Source organism: Lissotriton helveticus, chromosome 5_1, assembly GCF_964261635.1.
Source record: "Lissotriton helveticus chromosome 5_1, aLisHel1.1, whole genome shotgun sequence".
Classification (NCBI taxonomy): Eukaryota; Metazoa; Chordata; class Amphibia; order Caudata; family Salamandridae; genus Lissotriton; species Lissotriton helveticus.
The window spans coordinates 642,123,478-642,146,675 of NC_136065.1; positions in this window are offsets into that span (position 1 = coordinate 642,123,478).

Below are 23,198 nucleotides of genomic sequence, written 5' to 3' on the forward strand. Positions count from 1 at the left end.
GAGGGGCTAAGTGAATCAACAGTCCATGGCACAGAGCAGGTACATCTGAGGCAGCACATGAGAGGGCACAATGCAGTATCAGAACAACAACAGTGCAGTGTTCGTAACAGAGCAGGTACATCTGAGGCAGCACATTAGAGGGGCACAGAGCATCAACAGTCCATGGCACAGAGCAGGTACATCAGAGGCAGCACATGAGAGGGGCTAAGTGCATCAACAGTCCATGGCACAGAGCAGGTACATCTGAGGCAGCACATGAGAGGGGCTAAGTGCATCAACAGTCCATGGCACAGAGCAGGTACATAAGAGGCAGCACATGAAAGGGCACAATGCAGTATCTGAACAGCAACAGGGCAGTGGTCGTAACAGAGCAGGTACATCTGAGGCAGCACATGAGAGGGGCTAAGTGAATCAACAGTCCATGGCACAGAGCAGGTACATCTGAGGCAGCACATGAGAGGGCACAATGCAGTATCAGAACAGCAACAGTGCAGTGTTCGTAACAGAGCAGGTACATCTGAGGCAGCACATTAGAGGGGCACAGAGCATCAACAGTCCATGGCACAGAGCAGGTACATCAGAGGCAGCACATGAGAGGGGCTAAGTGCATCAACAGTCCATGGCACAGAGCAGGTACATCAGAGGCAGCACATGAGAGGGGCTAAGTGCATCAACAGTCCATGGCTCAGAGCAGGTACATCAGAGGCAGCCCATGAGAGGGGCTAAGTGCATCAACAGTCCATGGCACAGAGCAGGTTCATCAGAGTCAGCACATGAGAGGGGCTAAGCGCATCAACAGTCCATAGGACAGAACAGGTAAATCACTGGCAACACAAGTACGTGGGTCAAGCGACCCATCCCAAGGACATTAATAATGCAAGGGTGGTTACAATGGACACTCTACACACCAAGTCAAATGACATGTGAGTGATGGGAACTAAACCTCACCTCACAGAATCTGGTGGACTGCTTGAACTACTTGCCTCGGACACACTGCCAGCACCAGAAACAGGAGTGTGAGACACAGCCACAGCTCTAGTGACTGACACATGAGCCATAGACCCAGGCACACTGCCAGTCCCAGAAACAGGAGTGTGAGACACAGCCACAGCTCTAGTGACTGACACATGAGCCATAGACCCAGACACACTGCCTGCACCAGAAACAGGAGTGTGAGACACAGCCACAGCTCGACTGACTGACACATGAGCCATAGACCCAGACACACTGCCAGCACCAGAAACAGGAGTGTGAGACACAACCACAGATCGACTGACTGACACATGAGCCATAGACCCAGACACACTGCCAGCACCAGAAACAGGAGTGTGAGACACAGCCACAGATCGACTGACTGACACATGAGCCATAGACACAGACACACTGCCAGCACCAGAAACAGGAGTGCGAGACACAGCCACAGATCGACTTACTGACACATGAGCCATAGATCCTGACACACTGCCAGGACATGTCCCTGTACAGTGACCAACAAATACCATGCCAGCATCTGACACATGAGAGTGGCGTACACACACATTGCCAATACCTGAAACAGGAGAGGGCACAACTGACACAGTGCTACTACATGATGCATAACAGCGAACAACAGACACAGTGCCACTATCTGACACATGAGAGTGAACTGCAGCTGCGCCACTAGGACCACTGAAATGATGAGCCACATGGCTGTATGGGCCAGGAGGCAGGGTGGCTCTGGGAGCTGGGGATAGCTGTACTGGAGCGACATCGGGGTGGTCAGGTGTCAATGGTGTGTGTCTACATTTCTTAGGGATATATGAGGGCACCCTGGACATGACTGGACTGGTAAGTGGTGCGGCCTCATCTGAAATATCACCCATCAAAGGTGGATCATGTGCTGGTGGGGGTCTGCTCTCTGGGGACGTGCTGGACCCTGCTTGTCATTTGCTGTGGGCCTGCCTTCTGCCCTCTGCATCATGTGTAATGGGGGATGCAACAACAGTGTACTCCTTCCTCTGCTTCTGCGGGCGTGGATGGGAGTAGAGGTATGGGGGGACTCCACCGCTGACACATGTGTTTTACGTTCCTTCAACAACATCAGCCTCAGTGCAGCCAGGGGTGATGTATGCCTGTCCTTGATGGAGCTCGTGTCTATGGGAGAACCCTTGGCCCTGGGATGTGCCTTGGCCGTAGGAGGTGTCCTGTCACTGGAATGTCCCTGATCCCTGGGCGGTGCCCTGTCCCTGGGTGCTGTCTTGTCTATTGTAGTGTACCTGCCCTTTGAAGCGACCTTGTCCATGGGAGTGTCCCTGCTCTTAGGAGGTGGCCTTTCCTTTGTAGTGTCCTTGTCCCTGGGAGTGTCCCTGCTCTTGGGAGCTTCCCCTTCCTTTGTAGTGTCCTTGTCCTTGGGAGTGTCTCTGCTCTTGGGAGTTGCCCTTTCCTTTGAAGCGTCCTTGTCCTTGGGAGTGTCCCTGCTCTTGGGAGTTGCCCTTTCCTTTGTAGTGTCCTTGTCCTTGGGAGTGTCCCTGCTCTTGGGAGTTGCCCTTTCCTTTGTAGTGTCCTTGTCCTAGGGATTGTCCCTGGACTTGGGAGGTGCACTTGCCTTGGGAGTACCTTTTGTGGGGGATGCCTGTGTAGCATGTGAAGCCATTTCCCCCAACACCCCTTGAGGATCCTGTGTGTCAACTCCAGTGTAGCTCACATCGTCTTCGGTGAAAGATTTCCCTGTCCTAGGGGATGGTGTCTGTGCCCTCCGTGCCCTGCCTTGCTGCCTGTGGCTGCTTCTAGTGCAATAACCTGTAAATGAGGCTTGGTCTGAAAATTCACTCTCCCCTGAGACATCAAGTGGTGTGGATGGGGGAACAGAAGTAGCACCCTGTCTATGCGACTGTAGAATGGCTGAAGACACAGTGTTTGCTAATGACTGAACTGTTCTGTGGAGACCAGCAACATCGCCATGCATCCCATCTATGAATGCCACCACCTGCCCCAACTTCCTATCGTGGTCTTGGAATGCATTGATCACTTTCGTCTGCCCTACACACAGCTGTCGCAGCATTTCTACAGCCTCAGCACAAAGTGCACTTTGTGTCACAGGGGCAAGGTCTGCGGTGCCTGCACCGAAGGCAACTCTGCTCCCCCTACTCTGGCGAGCACGAGCAGTACTTGTTGCAGTTGGTGGCAGTGTGGGCCCTGTGTGCTGTGTCCTGACTGAAGGTGTTGATTGCCCACTCCCTGTCTGTGACAACAGTGCTGACTCACCAACACTGTCTGAAGATGAGGATGATGGTGTTTCCACATGTGAGTCCTCAGGGACGGTTCTGTCCCCCTCTCCAGGGCTGCCCTCTTTAGTGTCAGTCTGCGTGTGTGTGATCTCAGATCCGGATGCATTGCCACCACTCATCTCCGTCGTCTGTGGGTCAGTGCCCTCTGCCAAAGCTGAAACAGAGAGAAAAGAGGTGTAACTAAGTGCCACACTCACATACTGAAGGTTACAAAATCACAACTTTCCTTACAGTCGAATAACATGTAGCACCCATCCTTTACATGACCCACCCCTACCAGACATCCTCATATCAAAGAACCAGTGGTGGCTGTGAAACATGTACATCATACAAACAGGGCAAGTGCATGCAGACCACCACACATGTCATGCCATGGGACCACACACCTCAACGGCATGTCCTGGAACCCTCAACAACAAAGCAAGTGGTATGTCCACCCGGCGGACATGGATACTACCGCTCACTCCGCTAATGGCACCAAAATGCAATTGCAGCAAAACAAACGCACCACGGATGTCACTACTGTGTCTGAGCACCAATACATGCATGCACTCACAAGTCACAGACACATAGTGTCTGCTTACCGCTAGTTTGCTGTTGATCCCCTCTCAGCCGGGCGGACAGGTCAGGATGCGTCACAGCAATGATACGGTGCATTAGAGGGGTCATGGTCAAGGGGAGTCCGGTTGGTTTAAGGAGTCATTGGACTTAGGGCGTACTCTCCTGTGTTCAGCACCGCTTCAATCGCAGCAGTATAAAACACTTTACTCGCTCTACTTTACCCCTGCAAAAATAGCAAAATGGGGGGTACCACAGGCATCACATGCCCAAGATGTAGCTCCCTTGATGCAGATTTAATACATCTATTTGCTGTATGCCCGCAGATACAGACAGTGATAAAGGATATAGAGAAGTTTTTGGATGCCACTCTTAATATTCAGATTACTTTAAAACCCCCAGAAATACTCCTTGGGATAGTTACAGATACTAATGTCATTCAGAGGGAGTTCATCTTTGTCGCAATGGCAGTTTTTAGGCTTTGTATAGCTAGGGCTTGGTTAGACAAAAACCCCCCAGGAATGCAAGTCTGGCTGTCTAACCTTTTATCAACCTATAATTTGGAAAAAAATATATACGCCCGGAAAGGTAGGAAAGGGAGGAGATTGGGTTTAAGGATATGGGACCCCATTATAAGATGGAAAGAAGGATTGGATCTGTGAGATTTGAACAGGTCAAGTTATGGCAATTGAAATAACCTGAGTAGATGCTGATATGTTGTTTAATGAATTCTTAATTGTTTTCTTTTTGTGTATGATGTAATACGATAAATGAATACAATATATGGTTGAAGAATATATAATGAATTGTGTGAATTGTGCAATGGTATAAATAAAAATATTTAATAAAAAAAAAAAAAAGCAATGATACGGTGCATTAGAGGGGTCATGGTGCGTCGGGCCAGACGGGTTGATCTTGGAATCATCCCCAGTGTCATCTCCGCAACATTCTTGCTTAGCCTGGATATGTCGTCCCAGCGCTTGTGGCAGTGTGTGTGTCATCTATTGCACACCCCCACTGCCCGTACATCACGTGCTATGGTCCTCCACACGGCCTTGCGAAGGTGCAGCTTGACCTACCATGATGGGAGACAAGAGGGGAACGTTAGTGGACAGTTTGACATTCACAAACATCGTAGAAACACGTATCTTCATGCAGGCATTCTCAGTACAACACATGTGAAGGTCCCACAGCACACCGACAAGCATGCAGAAGCCAGGAGTCAGTGACCACCTCATGCCCACCAACATGTTTCCCACTGCACTTACCACCTGTCCGGGGGCACCGTAGAGCCGTTCATAGTGGCTGAGCACACCGTCCACAAGGACATCCAGCTCTGCTGCGGTGAAGGGACGAGACCGGATCTCTTGCACTCTCTGCATGGCAAGGTCCAGGACTGTGGCACTACAGCAGCAGTTGTTGGTCAGCTCAGCAGCAGCAGGTCGAGGTGATTGTCGCAGGTAGCAGTTGTTGGATAGCTCAGCAGCAGCTGGTCGAGGTGATGGTCGCAGGCAGCAGTTGTTGGATAGCTCAGCAGCAGCAGGTCGAGGTGATGGTCGCAGGCAGCAGTTGTTGCATAGCTCAGCAGCAGAGAGGTCGAGGTGATGGTCGCAGGCAGCAGTGGCTGAAAGCAGTGAATGTGTGCTGCAGAAATTCACACATATATAGGGCCCTGAGCTCATATCAGTGGCACACGTCTTCAGCAATTGGTTTTCCCTGGATGCCTCATTCAAAAAGAGCCAATGACTGGCCATGGTGTGGCGGTGCACGGCTTCCGCTATTTTTGAATGCGCATACGCGCCCCGCGTTACCTGTTTCCATTGGCTACATGTGCACGGACCGTCACGGTCACACATCGGCAACCGCATGTGCGCGCTTCCGCGACGGTGCATCATTTGAAAAAAAACAATCACTGGCGTCGCTATGGCGGTGCATGCATTCCGCGGGGGCGGTGCAGGCTAACACATACTTTTGAATATGAAATTCGAAATGGCAGTTGATACCCCCCTTACAGTCACATTGCAGCACCCACCGCATACCGCCGGTCCTGGCCGGTGACCGGCCTGTGCATTGAGAACACCATGGCATGGATGGGCCTGGCCGGTCACCCACCGCCGGTCCTGGCCGGTCACACACCGCCGCGTGCTGGCTGGTCACCCACCGCCGGTCCTGGCTGGTCACCCACTGCCGGTCGTGGCTGGTCACACACCGCTGGGTGCTGGCCGGTCACCCACTTCCGGTCCTGGCTGGTCACCCACCGCCGGTCCTGGCCGGTCACCAACCGCCGGTCCTGGCCCGTCACACACCACCGGGTGCTGGCCGGGCACACACCGCCGGGTGCTGGCCGGGCACACACCGCCGGGTGCTGGCCGGTCACCCACTGCCGGTCCTGGTTGGTCACCCACCGCCGGTCCTGGCCGGTCACAAACTGCCGGGTGCTGGCCGGTCACCCACCGCCGGTCCTGGCTGGTCACACACCTCCGGGTGCTGGCCGGTCACACACCGCCGGGTGCTGGCCGGTCACCCACTGCTGGGCGCCGGTCCTGGCCGGGCACACACCGCCGGGTGCTGGCCGGTCACCCACCGCCGTCCTGGCCGGTCACCCACCGCCGGTCCTGGCCGGTCACAAACCGCCGGGTGCTGGCCGGTCACCCACCGCCGGTCCTGGCCGGTCACACACCGCCGGGTGCTGGCCGGTCACACACCGCCGGGTGCAGCACTGGCGGTGTGTGACCGGCCAGGACCGGCGGTGGGTGACCGGCCAGGACCGGCAGTGGGTGACCGGCCAGGCCCATCCATGCCATGGTGTCCTCAATGCACAGGCCGCTCTGCTGGCGGTGGGTCACCGGCCAGGACCGGTGGTCTGCGGTGGGTGCTGCAATGTGACTGTAAAGGGGGGTATGAACTGCCATTTCGAATTTCATATTCAAAAGTATGTGTTAGCCTGCACCGCCCCCGCGGAATGCATGCACCGCTATAGCGACGCCACTGAGTGATCATTTTCAAATGATGCACCGTCGCGGTAGTACGCACATGCGTTTTGCGGGGTGTGACCGTGATGGTCCTTGACCATACAGCATATGTCATGCACAATAGCAGGATGAACGATCAACTTCTGTGTAGGTGGAAGGCGTCCACACATGGCGTATGTACACACACTGCATGTTTCCGCACACATGTAATGTTGATAGTTGTACATGTGTGTTAGGACATGTCCAGAATGCTGCAAGAATTATGATGTCAAGTCAATGGCCCGTGGCCACGTGTGTCTTTCATGTCCATTTTTGGCATGTGTGTTCATACTATTGACCTTGCCAGTGGTTAAAAAAGGCTATTGATGTGCACCCAGGTTGCGTCAGATGTGCATGGCGACGTGTTGATGTCTTGGTTTTGTGGACACACGTTCCCATTTGTACACATCTACACAGTACATCAAGGGTGTCTAACCACATTCAGAAGCTGTTGTGAGTGTGTGGTTTGTGTGTGCAAGTAACAATGATGGGGGTATACATGCGGTCTGTATATGCGTATTTGTGTTGCCTGTTGTGGGCCCATGCATGTCATGTGAGGATGCCCAGCATTGTAGGTGGGGTCATGGGTGCATGAAGACAAGGAGGTTGTGTTCCATCTTAGTGTTGTGTGTGCACGTGCATGTGTGTCTGTGGTGATGCTTGTCCACATCTGGGCCCTCAGTCATGTGTTGTTTGCAGTTATTTCTACATGTGTGCACGTTACATTCGACATGTTTGCACACATGATGTTGTTTGTGCGTGAACATTGTGTGTGTAGTTATCTGTATTGCATTAAATATTGGTCACGTCACACATATAATCATTGTCTGCAACATATCTTATTTGCATTGTGTTGGTCAACATGTGATAGTGTGGCACAGCTATGCGTTGTTGGTCAATTGACATCTGCTCCCATCTACTCCCACACAGGAGGGCTCCAATTGTGCATCGAGCGTACACTGTGCTGGAGGACATGGTTGACGAGGAGGTGATCTGCAAATTCCGGCTTGATCGACGGAGATTGCTGGAGCTTGTAGCCCAATTGTCACCTCATCTGCAGCCACGCAGAACATATCCAGGAGCTATTACACCCACAGCAAAGGCGGCACTTCACTTCTTTGCAACTGGCACTTTCCAGTACACAGTTGGACATTCCGGGGGGATGTCACAATCCATGTTCAGCATGGTACTGCGGGATGTTCTGAATGCCATGATGCTTTACAAGGATGATTACATCCATTTTCCGCGGCCAGCAGAGTTGCCAGCAGTCAAAGGGGACTTCTATGCCCTGGCCCAGATACCACACGTAGTGGGTTCCATTGATGGCACACATATTGGTCTCATTCCACCCCAGGCACGTGAACCTGTAAATCGCAATCAAAAGCACTACCATTGGATCAACGTGCAAGTGGTGTGCCTGGCTGACAACATCATCTCCCATGTGTGTGCCAGATTTCCAGGCTCCGCACATGACTCCCACATCCTGCGGAGCAGCATTGTCCCCCAACTGATGGCTAATCTGAGTCCAGAACGTGCGTGGCTTGTAGGTGAGTATGCTGTGAGGACAATTGTGTTGTATGTGTGGCATGGTGTTCCCACCAATCCTGGTAATGATATTTGTGTCTGTCATCCCCCCACCTAGGCGACTCTGCGTACCCAAACCGGCCGTGGCTGCTGAGCCCCATACGGAATCCTACGAAATGCGTTATAATGATGCCCATGGGAGGACACGTCGAGTGGTGGAACGTACTTTTGGACTGCTGAAGTCTAGGTTTCGCCGCCTGGATAAAACCAGATGGGCCCTGCCATACTCACCAGCCAAAGTATGCAAAATCGTGATTGCATGCTGCATGCTCCACAACCTGGCCTTGCGCAATAACATTGAACTGATCATGGACCCTGAAGACCAACAGGTTGCTCTGCCTCCCATCCCACCCATGTCCACTGATGAGGATAGTGGTGAGGAAGAAGGTGTGGACCAGAGGCGTCAGCTCATTGATCGCTATTTTCCTTGAATGTGAGTAACTACCTCTTGTGCAGCTAGACAATGCGTGATGTATGTTTGCTGGTGGAGTGTGGATGTGGTGTGTCTATGCTGCCTGTTCTGGTATGCTCTGTTTGCAAATGTGTGTGGTAGATGGTGTACATGCAAAGCTCCCTGATGTGTGTCCTGTGATCCACTTCATTGGTGATGAGTGTGGTTTGTGGGATGTTGCAGTACAGTGTGTTGTGATGGGTGTGAATCACTTTCCTGACCTGTGTTTGTTGTTCTCTCATTATCCCTAGGTCACTCCCACAGAGGCATGATTCTCAAGAACATTGATACCTGCACCTGGTAACTACAAATCCTAAGAAAATCATGTGATTAAAACATGGAGGTCACACAGCATTGAGTGTTTACGTGGTGTTTATTAACAGGTTGTGGATTGATGTTGGTGCATATTACCAATTAGGTGTTGTGGGGGAAGTGAGAGTTGAAGGTCATGGCAGATGAAAACACAGTGTGGACACCACATTGTGTGATGTCCACCTAGTCCAACAGACGTGTGCCAATGCTTGGCATTGTGGGACAGGATAGTTGGCAGGGTGAATGGCAGGCTCAAGGATGGGTGAAGTCAGTTGCGGCCCCTCTTAGAGCGGGTAGATGAGGCATTTCCACTGCTCTCAGCTGGATCCAGCCTCGGACGGCCCCTCCGTCTTGGAGCCGCAGCGGAGACAGCTGTGGGGGCAGGTTGGTCAGGGGCCACCTCCCTGTCTGTGGGCTCAGGTGTGGGTGGCGGTGGTGTTGGTGACCTGTCCCGCTGGGCACTTGGGTGAGGGGGTGGTGGTGTGGCGCGGGATAACCAATCCCTCCACATGGCAGTTTGCTGGCCCATGAGGTCCACAATTTGGCCAATGCGTGTCTCAATGGACCGGAGCAGCTGGCTGCTCTCTTGCGAGTCTTGGTGGGCCCGATCGGACTGTGCCTGCGACCGCTCATAGGGGGCATGGACTCTGGCGATGGCTTCCAGGGTCTCAGCACCAGGATGGGGTGGGTGTCCTTCACCACCTCGCCTAACAACTGCACTCCTGGTTGTGAGCTGTGGCCTCACCTGTGTCCTCCCCCGTCCACTCTCCCTGCTTGCCTGGGATGTCGATGGGCCAGCATCGGGCAATGGGTCAGGCAGGGTGGCACAGGCAGGAGTGGTGGTGGTGGTGGTGGTGGTGGCTGCACAGTTCACGATGGCAGATGTTGGTGTAGTGACACAGGCCAAGGTGGTGGAGGCAGGGATGTCCTGGGAGCCTGATGGCCCTGGGAGTCTGCTTGGGCCCGCATCGTCCTCTACACCCGAGCTGTCAATGGGATCGTCCCTAGAGAGTCCGTGCTGTGAGGGGGGCGAATGTTGCTGGCGGTTGCTGCTTTCGCCGGTCAAGTTGCGATCACCTGAGGGACAAGATTTTGAGAATCAATGTTGTGGACATGACATGTTTTTGGTACCAACATTACAAATCACTATGTAATCAGGACATGCTCGTTGTTGTCATCATGTTGTTGTGGTTGACAGTACAGGCCAATATGGTGGCGTGGAGGTGGGAAGGCAATACTTGGATATGTGTGGTCCTGTCCTGCTATTGGATGTTCCCCCTGTGAAGATGTCTATGTACATGTCAGTTTGCAGGAGGAGATGCAGTGGTCAGCAAATGGTTTGATGACTCAATCTTGCTCTGGGATGACACATGGGGGCCTGTGGGGAGTTGTAGTGCTGGTCTCTCACACCCCCCAACCCCCACCACCCTCCCTGTGGACATGGGGGCCTGTGGGGAGTTGTAGTGCTGTTTTCTCACACCCACACCCCCCACCACCCTCCCTGTGGACATGGGGGCCTGTGGGGAGTTGTAGTGCTGGTCTCTCACACCCCCCACCCACCTCTCACACACACCCCACCACCCTCCCTGTGGACATGGGGGCCTGTGGGGAGCTGTAGTGCTGGTCTCTCACACCCCCAAACCCCACCACTCTCCCTGTGGACATGGGGGCCTGTGGGGAGTTGTAGTGCTGGTCTCTCACACCCCACACCCCACCACCCTCCCTGTGGACATGGGGGCCTATGGGGAGTTGTAGTGCTGGTCTCTCACACACCCCACCCACCTCTCACACACCCACCACCACCCTCCCTGTGGACATGGGGGCCTGTGGGGAGTTGTGGTGCTGGTCTCTCATACCCCCCACCCACCTCTCACACCCCGCACCACCCTCCCTGTGGACATGGGGGCCTGTGGGGAGTTGTAGTGCTGGTCTCTCACACCCCACAACCCCCACCACCCTCCCTGTGCACATGGGGGCCTGTGGGTAGTTGTGGTGCTGGCTGCTTTGACAACATGCAAGGCTGGGAACGTAGGAGGCAACATTTGTGTTTGGTCATGGTGGGTGCATTTGAGCCCAGGACTTCACATTTGGGTGACTATGTGGCCCACATGCATGGATTGGAGCCTGGGAGATGTGTCTTGGCAGTTGTTCAAGGCAGACCATGGAAGTGTGATGGTGGTCATTGGTTTGTACTTACCAGCCCCTAGTCCCTCTTCGATTTCTTCCAGGCTCTCAGGGTGCAGTATGCCCAGCACCTTCTCCTCCCATTCTGCATATGGTATGGGCTCCGGGGGAGTGCCACCGCCAGTGTGGTGTGCCCGCAGGTGGGTCTTTGCCCTGATGCCTTTCACCCTTGTCAGTGGTGGAACAAAAAGCTTTTGATATCAAAGATCGTTTGGCTGTTTTACAGGACTTGAATGAAACACTGTTTTACAGGACTTGAATGAAACAAGAAAAAGTCTAAGTAACACAAAGCTAAAGCCAACGGCCACTGAAGAAAAACCACCTGTCTCAGCAAGACTTGTCTGGATTCCAAAGATTGGGGATCTGGTCAGAGAGAAGATCGCGGTGAAGAAGGAATTTGGGCCTTCTTACAGAAAAGCAGTACCTGTCTTAGCTATCAGCGGAACAAGATCAGTAGTACTACCGCCCCTTGCTGGTAAAAAGGAGAAACGAGTTGTATCAATCGACCTGGTAAAACCACATCCATGTGGCTAATAATAAGTATTAGGCCCAGTGGACTCCCAAGATGTAGCAGAAGACCAAACCTTGCTACAATCCAAGAGGTTCAAACTGAAAGAATAATCACAGTTGATAAATCTACAGTGAATAAAAAAGGACTATGCAACAAAGCCATGGAACTTGTGCCTCTTGAAACCCAAATTGCACCAGTTCGTCAAGAATAAGCATGGGCGAATTTTGCGAATTCGCGATCCGCGAATTTGCGGATTTGCGAATTCGCCATCCGCAAAATTCGCGAATTTGCGGATTTTTTTATTTTTGCGAGTTCGCGGGGCGCTTGGCGTGTTCGCGGGGCGCTTTGCGTGTTCGCGGGGCGCTTGGCGTGTTCGCGTTTTTTTTTGTACAAGACCGCGATGCGCCGTCTGGTTCATCACTACCACCCTTTCGTTTTTTGTGCCCTTCTGCCCTCTGCCCCACTCGTTTTTTGTGCCCTTCTGCCCTCTGCCCCACTCGTTGTTGTGCCCTTGTGCCCCTTGCCCCACTCGTTTTTTGTGCCCTTCTGCCCTCTGCCCCACTCGTTGCTGTACCCTTCTGCCCTCTGCCCCACTCTGTGACCTTCTGCCCTCTGCCCCACTCCTGTTTAGGTTTTTAGAATGGTGCCGGCAAGCTGCCAGCGCCATTCTAAAATAGTTACTAAGTTAGCTTCATCAGGAAGCACTAATAGATAAAATAAAGCAGTTGCTCGAGCACCTGCATTTTATCTATTAGTGCGTCCTGTTGAAGCTAACTTAGTAACTATTTTAGAATGGTGCTGGCAGCTTGCCGGCGCCGTTCTAAAATAATTACAAGCTTGAAGCTTGAACTTTTGCACCCCCGGATCCGTTCCGCTCGCGGATTCACGGATTTTCGACAAATTCGCGAAAAATTAGCGGATCGCGAATTTGCCGAAAATCCGCAAAATCCGCGAGCGGAACGGATTTTACGCCCATGCTTAGTCAAGAAACACCTGTCTACAATGATGTAGCCTCAGACTATTCTAATAAGACAAAGGAAGAAGCAAATCCGAAGATCAATGAAAATCCGGAAGCAATTGCAACAATTGACAGAACTGCATCTGGCTACTTTATCAATTCCGATGACTTTTCTGATGATCCAAGTGAACATGGAGACAAGCCAGCAAACAAAAAAACTTTCAAAGACAAAATTACAGAACTCTTTAAACAACTTGGAGAAACATATCTGATTTCACCATGGATTGAACTTTGGATTGTGTTAGGTGTACTTTTCCTCCTGCTCTGGCTCATTCTAGTTTTAAGCTTGGGAAGAATGATTGATGGGAAATACAGTACAATGGACACAGCAAGTCAGAACATCAACTTGGTTCTAAAACCTCACAGATCCTCTCACATTGAAAAAAGAGAACTATCATCAGTGAACATCACAGCCATTTCTATACCTGGTGTTGTAGCATGGGACAATACTGATTACGAAATCTATGGCCCGGTTGAGCTCTTGAAATATCCACATCAGTTCAGATTTCTTTAAGTGACTTTGTATCACCTAGTACTTTCTCTGATGATTGCGACTTTGAAAATATTAATAATATGATGTCAGATTTAGAAATGTCAGCAAAATGTACAGAACATGATTATTTACAGGGTTCAAAGAATTATGAAGAAATGTATGGCTTTAACCATTTTGGGCATCATTATTTGCATAAATCTGCTAATCCTAGAAATGTTTTCAGTTATAATCAATTGGAACATAGTCCAACTCCGCCAAAAGGCAGTTCAAAAACATTTTATGAAAAATTCCCATACTTTTCAGGGTTTAATATGATCCAGAAACGTTTTATTTTAAAATTATGAATAAGACAGGAGTGAAAAACATGTTGACAAATACTAAATTGATTTACTCTGAAAAGTTTTATGAAAAAAATTCTACATTTGGTTTTGTATTTTGGAAAAACAACATTGAGACAAAAACTGTCTGGGGTACAAAAGATTAGCAGGTACAAGGTTTAGAATCATTTTTCAGAGCCTGCATGATCCCAGAACAAATGATGTTTCTGAATGACACCATTCAACAAACAACCTCTCTTGGCCTAGCCAAAATAAAAGATTTAAATAACCTGTCTATAGCAAAGCCTATGCCTGATAGAAATAACACTACAGATGAGGGGTTAGACGTGTCCTATATTTTAAAACAAAACAGAACTAATCCTGATTGGAAAAAATGGTTGATCTGGCCCAGAGACACTAATAACTGTCAAGATAGATTCCTGAACAAAATACAGGGGTTCAAACAGAACAGGCCAGACCCAAGATATTCCCAGAGACAATATCCAGGGATAATACCAACATACAGTGTAGGAAAACTATGCCTCGAATGGCTACAGAAATCCACACTACCCGAAATTAAGCAACACTTAACTTTACTTAAAGAAGGTGCTGACTTGCGAGATTTCTTACTGGGACCTCGCAAACAGCGTCAAAAACGTTTCATATACGCCGGTATATACGCAGCTTACAACGAAGATTGGAAAGTAACACAAATTGAAACTGCTGAAAAAATATGAGAAATTGATTGTATTAATTTGGAAAAATCACTGTCTGTACTGGACAATGGGTTAACGACTCTGTCCTCCAGAATTTATTCACTGGACAGTATTGTATCATCTGCTATTGATATAATAGAACAGGATATGCTAATGTTACAACATGGCCAATCCCAATTATGTTCTATTGTACAGTTAGGCTGGACGTTACAAAATCTGCGTTCAGGCAACGTGCCATGGCGTCTAATCAACACAAAGTCATTATTTTCTATCTTTAACCTTACTGATAGACAAATCTCTTTGGCACAAAGAGGGGAAGACTATACGGTGCTGAGCATTGAAAAAAATAGAAAAATTACCATTGACAATGTCAGAACGACCTGTCATTGAATGGATAATACATGGTACAATTACAATTCCGATAACAACTTTTCAGTTTCAATACTGCCAAAAGTATATACCAGCAGGCCTGTATGAAAGGTTGGGTAAAGGTTACATCAAGTCAACCTGGAATTTGCCTTATACACATAGATGTTGGAGTCTGGGCAAGAAAGAGGTTTTTCTTAGTGGTAACAACTGTAAAAAATCACTAAGTGGTACACTTCTGTGTCAAGGAATTAACTTGCATGGAGCCTTCGAAGGTTCATCAAATAACCTTTCATGTCACCAGTACGGCACCCCTGCTACACAGATAGAGCCTTTTTTTAGACAGCTTTCCAACGGCAGCTAAGTTATAATAAGTGACCACAGCTGTTGTGGCATGGTGCCAGGAAAATCCTATCTCATGAGCGTTACTTCCATGGTCACTTGTTGTATGCAAATATTGTATCCAAACAGCAAACCAGACATGGAGGCGGCAATATGGCCTTCTTTAAATATCTCTTCTATTCGAATTGATACTTTAAGCAGAATGATGTCTTTTCTTTTACAAACAACTGTGCCTTTAACCTCGTCTAGAGAAAAGCATGATCTGCAAGTTGCAAGGACAGCAGCTGAGATACATGCATTATTATCAACAAATTGCCCCGTACATTTCGTAGAAATGTTAAGTCAAATCTTAAACATGTCAGATACCAGTGGCATCGCACATGTATTTAAGACAATTTTTTCGGGACTGTTATCACCCTTTGAAGCAGTTCTTGGCATCTTCCCGAATTTCGTGCATTCTGTTTTCGGTGGCCTGCCTCTGATCTTGGGACTCGTAGCAGGAATCTTATTTTTGTTCCTTCTGCTTCGATATGGCAAGTCAAGTCACAGACAAAACTCAGGCTACAATGGAAGACACGATCCTAGCAATGCAATACCGAGAGCGGATTACTAAAGTCCTCGGCTTGGCTCGGCTAAGAGATCTGAATACGACCTGGTTTCTTTCATTCAGACCAATCTGGCAAGATTGCATCCTACCTGTTCTACGATGCTTGCTTTGTGGAGAAGAATGCGTGTTAGACGTCTGTCTCACACTCCCATCAGCAGTACCTATGGATGTCGATACTTTGCTTGGTTCGGTAACGGCTCATGCAACGTGTTGTCCCCAGCGGCTACCCATTCTGATGACGGCATTCGTTGAGACCTCACCATTACGATTAGGTGGCGGTGAGGTACGAGATGAAAGCAGCACACAGGTACAACCTTCCGTGACCATTGCTGATCTAAACAACGAAGATGGCAATGCTTCGCACATATGCACTATTTCTACTTTTTCGGACCTGGTCCAACTTTCACCTACTGTTGTAGACACATTTTTTACCAGCCTATCTGAGTTAATGTTCTCTCCTAACAACGAGAATAACTTTTGAAATAGTGAGCACACAGCGTTCCCTGAAACTATGAATTCGGCCTTCAGTTTTGATAAACAGAACTTCTAAAAAACATTGAAAACATTTTTTTTTTCCCGAAAGCAAAAATATTTTTCACCTGTTCCCAAAATATTTACCCTTTTTTTTGGCACATGATACTCTGCTTAAAGTACAACTATTCTTAGAGAACAAGATTTCAATTTTCCAAATATCTAGAGACAATATTTTGACTTAGCCTCTAGCACATGTACAGTCCTGTATAAATATGTGATGAAATGGTCTCAACCTTCTCTTCTGTATTAAGAGCCATTTCATAAATGTACATTTTGTGATTCATTCAGTCAACGTTACAAAATATGCATTATCTGAATGACACCACTGCATTCAAAAACGTACAGTATTATACTAATTTTTCGTGTATACACAATTTCAAACGCTTTCAATGTATTTTGGGGTGGGCTGGAAAACACATGCATCGTTATATGTTTAGTATTGCTTAGTATTTAGTAATGATGGACATTATACGTGGAGTGAGTGTTGTGAATGTATCTAGGACCCTAATTAGATATTCCCAATTTATGCCCTTGTGTGGTTATAACAAATCATATCCTTATAAAGGCATAAGAATCATATCCATATTAAGTCATAGCCAATGCAGTCCAAATACGGCGAGGCTTCTCCCATAGACTCCTAGAAAGTACAACGCGTTCTTAAACAAACCAAGCCTCCAGCAGCCCGGGCATTCCCCCTGCTTCTGTTTTGATTTGTCCTAGAACTCCTGAGAGTCTTGAAAGAACTGCCAGTTCTTAGTGACGTCTTATGTCCAACCTTACGTCAAACTCGGCACATTCCAGGTATAAATATACCAACATCTGCCTTAAGCAACACACGGTGGTTTGGAGCAGATCGGCTATCTACTTGCCCGACGCCGTGCTGATACGAGGGCTGAAGGAAGCCGACCCTCCCTGCTGACGCACTGAGAGAGACTCTGTTTTTTCTCCTGCCGAGAAATCCAGCTGCAGTGTTTCCCTGCTACCCTCACGGGTTACTGGGAGATCGAGTCCTGAGAGAGAGATACAAGACCTCCTTTGTTCTATACCCAAGGTACGGAGCTGATTAGACCCTAAGAGAATTCTTGATTCAGATTCTTGGCAAAAACTGTAACTCATCTACTCCTTCCCACGTACTAGGCTTAGGTTAGGTACACTGGCGTATCTTAGAAACACCAGTTGAGTATGTTTAGTCATCATTTTATCATTGTATGTATTTTATCCATTTTAAGTATGTTATGGCTTAGAAACCATATGAATGCTTTTACAGTATTATTTTATAATATTCCTTTTACTGTACGCAGTTTACTTTATGACAAGTATTGCAATTGTGGCAATTCACTTCTCTTGCATGAGAAAGAAGACTGCTCAATAAATAACCCTTTTATTGAAAACGCCCGTCTCTCTATTTCTATGCACTTCTGGTGAAACGAAGCATGCACGATTGACTGAGTAAAATAGTTATCTATTGTTTCCGCGACTCTGGAGATATTCCTTATTTCAGGGGGAACAAAGTTGTCATGTTATATGGTTGTCAGAAGCTAATCCCATCTTGTCTATTCAGGAAAGTTAACACCTTCTTGTTTACTCGAGAAAGTTTCTAGTGACCTCTGAGCTAGCTGGCACACACACAATTAAGTCTAACATATTCAATAGAGACCTAGTCGACCTCAGTCCTACGTCTACACTATCGTTTATGTAATTCCAATGCGCAGAGCCTATTGGGTATATAGGAACTACACTACAAATGTTGTTTATATCACTTCCCGCAGTGAATAAACACGTTTTAAGCCCTCAAAGTGTGGATTTGGGTCATTTTAAGTCACTTTTACCCTTGCGCCAAATCTTGAGTTTTGACTCCCTAGAAGCATGAAAACGACTATAACTATGGTAATTTTATCTCCAAAAGTGATGATCCACATCTGAAAGTCAAAATTAGTTGAAAGATGGAAATTTTCAAAACGGACCATTTTGTTCCTCTCAGAGCAATTTCCTCAGGTCACGTGTCATCAATCCTTTTGCATGAAAAATCGGACCTTCTCGCATGAACATGAATTACCTCTAAATTGTGTTTATATCACTTCCCGCAGTGAATAAACTCTCTCAAAGTGAGCATTTGGGTAATTTTTAGTCACTTTTACCCATTTGCCAAATCTTGAGTTTTGGCTCCCTGGAAGCAGGAAAATGACTATGATCATGCTCATTTTATGGAGATGGAGATGGGGAGATGGAGAAGAGATGGGGAGATGAAGATGGGATAGAGATGGAGATGGGGAGTTGGAGATAGGATGGGGAGATGGAGATGGGATGCAGAGATGGAGATTGGATGGTAAGGGACTGAGAATTAATGTAAATAAAGTAGAGAGATAATGGAGATAAACTGGAGATAAAGTGGGGTTAAAATTGACAAAAATGGAGCTAAAATGGGGATAAAGTAGAGATAAAATGGGGATGAAATGGAGATAAAAGGGGGCTAAAGTTGAGCCAAAATGGGGATAAAGTGGAGATAAAATGGGGATAAAATGGAGATAAAGTGGAGATAAATGGGGATAATACAGGGATAACATGGAGATTAAGCAGAGATAAAATGTGGATAAAACAGAGATATAATGGAGGTATAATGGAGATATTATGGGGAGATAATATGGGGAGATGGGGAGAGAGATGGGGGAGACGGATGGGCAGACAGATGGGGGAGACCGATGACCAGATTGCGGAGACAGATCGGAGAAGGACATGGGATGAGGGAGATGAGGGAGAGACAGGTAGAGAGAGGATAGAGAGGGAGATGGGGACAGGGTGGAGATGGTGGAGACAGATGAGGAGGGACATGGGATGAGGGAGATGGGGGATGAAGGAGAGCAAGATGAGGTAGAGACTGATGGGGAGACGGTGGAGATGGGGGAGACAGATGGGGAGAGATGATGAGGGAGAGGGAGATGAGGGAGAGACCGATGGGGAGAGGGTGATGGGGAGAGGGTGGAGATGGGGGAGACAGATGGGGAGTTGGAAACATGAATTACCTCTAAATGGTGTTGATATCACTTCCTGCAGTGAATAAACATGTTTTAAGCCCACAAAGTGAGCATGTGGGTCATTTTAAGTAAATTTTGCCCATGCACCAAATCTTGAGTTTTGGCTCTCTAGAAGCATGAAAATGACTATAAATATGGTCATTTTAGTTCCAAAATGGATGATCCACATCTGAAAGTCAAAATTAGTTCAAAGATGGAAATTGTCAAAACGGACCATTTTGGTACCCTCAGAGCAATTTCCTCAGGTCGCTGGTCATCGATGGTTTTGCGTGAAAATTCGGACCTTCTTGAATGAACATGAATTACCTCTAAATGTTGATTATATCACTTCCCGCAGTGAATAAACACATTTTAAGCCCTCAAAGTGAGCATATGAGTCATTTTAAGTCACTTTTACCCTTGCGCCAAATCTTGAGTATTGGCTCACTAGAAGCTTGAAAATTACTATAAAAATGCTCATTTTAGCTCCAAAAGTGATGATCCACATCTGAAAGTCAAAATTAGTTTAAAGATGGAAATTATCAAAACAGACCATTTTGGTCATCTCAGAGCTATTCCCACAGGTCCAAGGTCATCGATCATTTTGCATGAAAAATCGGACTATCTCGCATGAACATGAATTACCTCTAAATGGTGATTATATCACTTCCTGCAGTGAATAAACACATTTTAAGCCCTCAAAGTGAGCTTTTGAGTCATTTTAAGTCACTTTTACCCTTGCGCCAAATCTTGAGTTGTGGCTCCCTAGAAGCATGAAAATGACTATAAACATGTTCATTTTAGCTACAAAAGTGAGGATCCACATCTGAAAGTCAAAACTAGTTGAAAGATGGAAATTTTCAAAACGGACCATTTTCGTAATTTCAGAGCAATTTCCTCAGGTCCCGGGTCATCTATCATTTTGCATGAAATATCGGACTTTCTCGCATGAACATCAATTACCTCTAAATGGTGTTTAAATCACTTTCCGTAGTGAATAAACATGTTTTAAGCCCTCAAAGTGTGCATTTGAGTCATTTTAAGTCACTTTTACCAATGCGTTAAATCTTGAGTTTTGGCTCTCTAGAAGCATGAAAATTACTTTAAACATGCTCATTTTAGCTCCAAAAGTGATGATCCACATCTGAAAGTCAAAATTAGTTGAAAGATGGCAATTTTCAAAACGGACCAGTTTTTTTCTTCTCAGAGCAATTTCCTCAGGTCGCAGGTCATCCGTCGTTTTGCATGAAAAATCGGACCTTCTCGCATGAACATGAATTACCTCTAAATGGTGTTTATATCACTTCCCGCAGTGAGTAAACATGTTTTAAGCCCTCAAAGTGCGCAGTTGGGTCATTTTAAGTCACTTTTACCCATGAGCCAAACCTTGAGTTTTGGCTCCCTAGAAGCTTGAAAATGACTTTAAAAATGCTCATTTTAGCTCCAAAAGTGATGATCCACATCTGAAAGTAAAAATTAGTTGAAAGATGGACATTTTCAAAACGTACCATTTTGGTAATCTCAGAGCAATTTCCTCAGGTCGCAGGTCACCAATCGTTTTGCATGAAAAATCGGACCTTCTCCCATGAACATGAATTACCTCTAAATTGTGTTTATATCCCTTCCCTCTGTGAATAAACATGTTTTAAGCCCTCCAAGTGGGGATTTGGGTCATTTTAAGTCACTTTTACCCTTGCACCAAATCTTGAGTTTTGGCTCCCTAGAAGCATGAAAATGACTATAAATATGGTATTTTTATCTCCAAAAGCGATGATCCACATCTGAAAGTCAAAATTAGTTGAAAGATGGAAATTTTCAAAACGGACCATTTTGTTCCTCTCAGAGCAATTTCCTCAAGTCACGGGTCATCGATCCTTTTGCATGAAAATTTGGACCTTCTCGCATGAACATGAATTACCTCTATGGTGTTTATATGACTTCCTGCAGTGAATGAACATGTTTTAAGCCCTCAAAGTGAGCATTTTGGTAATTTTGAGTCACTTTTACCCATGTGCCAAATCTTGAGTTTTGGCTCCCTGGAAGCAGGAAAATGACTATGATCAAGCTCATTTTATGGAGAGGGGATGGAGATGGAGATGGGGAGATGGAGAAGAGATGGGGATATGGAGTTGGGATGGAGATGGAGATGGGGAGTTGGAGATAGGATGGGGAGATGGAGATGGGATGCAGAGATGGAGATTGGATGGTAAGGTAATGAGATTTATTATTATTATTATTATTAGTAATTGGGGGGCATATTATCAAGGGGTTTTATCTCCGCTTTTTTGGCTTTAAAAGCCAAGAAAATGGAGATAAAATTATCTCCCTATTACCTAGCTGTCGCTAACACCAGTTAGCGACAGCTAGTAGGAGATAGCGACCATCTTGGGCCCCACTTTGCATGTCAGTGATATTTATCACTAATGACATGCAAAGTGGGCGTGCCAAGATGTTAGCGACTGGAAACAGTCGCTAACATCGCTATCTCCTATTACCAACTTTTGGAGATATTCGCGCTAAGCGCGATTATCTCCAAAAGCTAACACCTGCCCCATAGCAGTTCTTAGCCATGTTATCCAATGGGAGGTGGATAACATGGCTAAGAGCATTAGCTCGATAATGCATGAATATCGCTGATTTTTCAGCGATATTCATGCATTGCAGCCGTTTTTTATCGCATTTGCGAGGTTTATCTGCGGTAAAAATCGCCGCAGCTTAGCGGTAAAATTTTCCCTCTAACCAAGCAATAGCGATAATTCTCGCTATTGCTTGGTAATATGCCCCTGGGTTTTGTAGAGCGCGTAGTAACCCGTGAGCATCCCAGCGCTGAAACCACGACAGTCGAGAGAGAGGTGAGCCCAGGGGAGAAAGGGAAGTTTAAGGGAAAAGGTGCGTTTTCAGCATTTTCCTAAAGCGGAGGTGATCTGATTCCGTCCTTAGTTTACGGGGGAGGGCGTTCCAAAGGCTGGCCGTGTTCACAGAAAATCGACGGCCGCCTGTGCGGGCCTTTTTCACTCTGTGAACTGTGATGAGGTGTTCGTGATCTGAGCGGAGAGATCTTGTGGCTTTGTAGGGCGTGATAAAGTTTTTGAGAATGGGGGGGCCTTTGTCCTGTAAGAGTTTATGAGCCAGGCAGAGAGCTTTGAACTTTACTCTTTCTCTTACTGGGAGCCAATGAAGGAGCTTCAGAGCTGGTTTTGCTGAGGATCTGGCCGGGGTGTTGGTGAGAAGCCGGGCAGCGGAGTTTTGAATTCTTTGCAATTTGTTAAAGGTGGATTCAGGGTCTCCCAGATAAATGGCATTGCTGTAATCCAGCCTCGATAGAATAAGGCCTTGGATCAGCAGTTTGCGAGAGATGGTGGGGAGCAAAGGAAGGATTTTTCTGACTGATCTGAGTAGCCCGAAACAAATGTCAGCGGTTTTATTTGCATGAGTTTTAAAGGACAGGTCTTCCTCCAGCCAGATTACCAGGCTCTTAATCTCGGTCTTGGGGGCAGGAGGTTCCCCCAGACAGGAAGGCCAGACATTGGGGGGAAGGGAGAGCCCTCTTTGACCAAGAAGCAGGATTTCAGTCTTGGACCCGTTGAGTTTCAATGCCGAGTTGTTCATCCACCCCTGAATTTTGGAGAGACAACCGTGGAGGTTAGATGGTTCATGGTTGGGATGTGATAGGGACACCACCAGCTGGGTGTCATCAGCGTAGCTGATGACTTTCACTCCAAATGGGGTGACTACCTCCTCCAGTGGGGCCATGTAGACATTAAATAATGTCGGGCTGAGTGACGAGCCCTGCGGCACTCCGCACTGGAAGGGGACTACTGGGGAGGAGGTATCATTTTCCCAGACTTGGAAGGAGCGATGGTTTAAAAATGACGAAAACCAGGCTAGGGCTGTGCCCTCAACCCCGATGTCTCTGA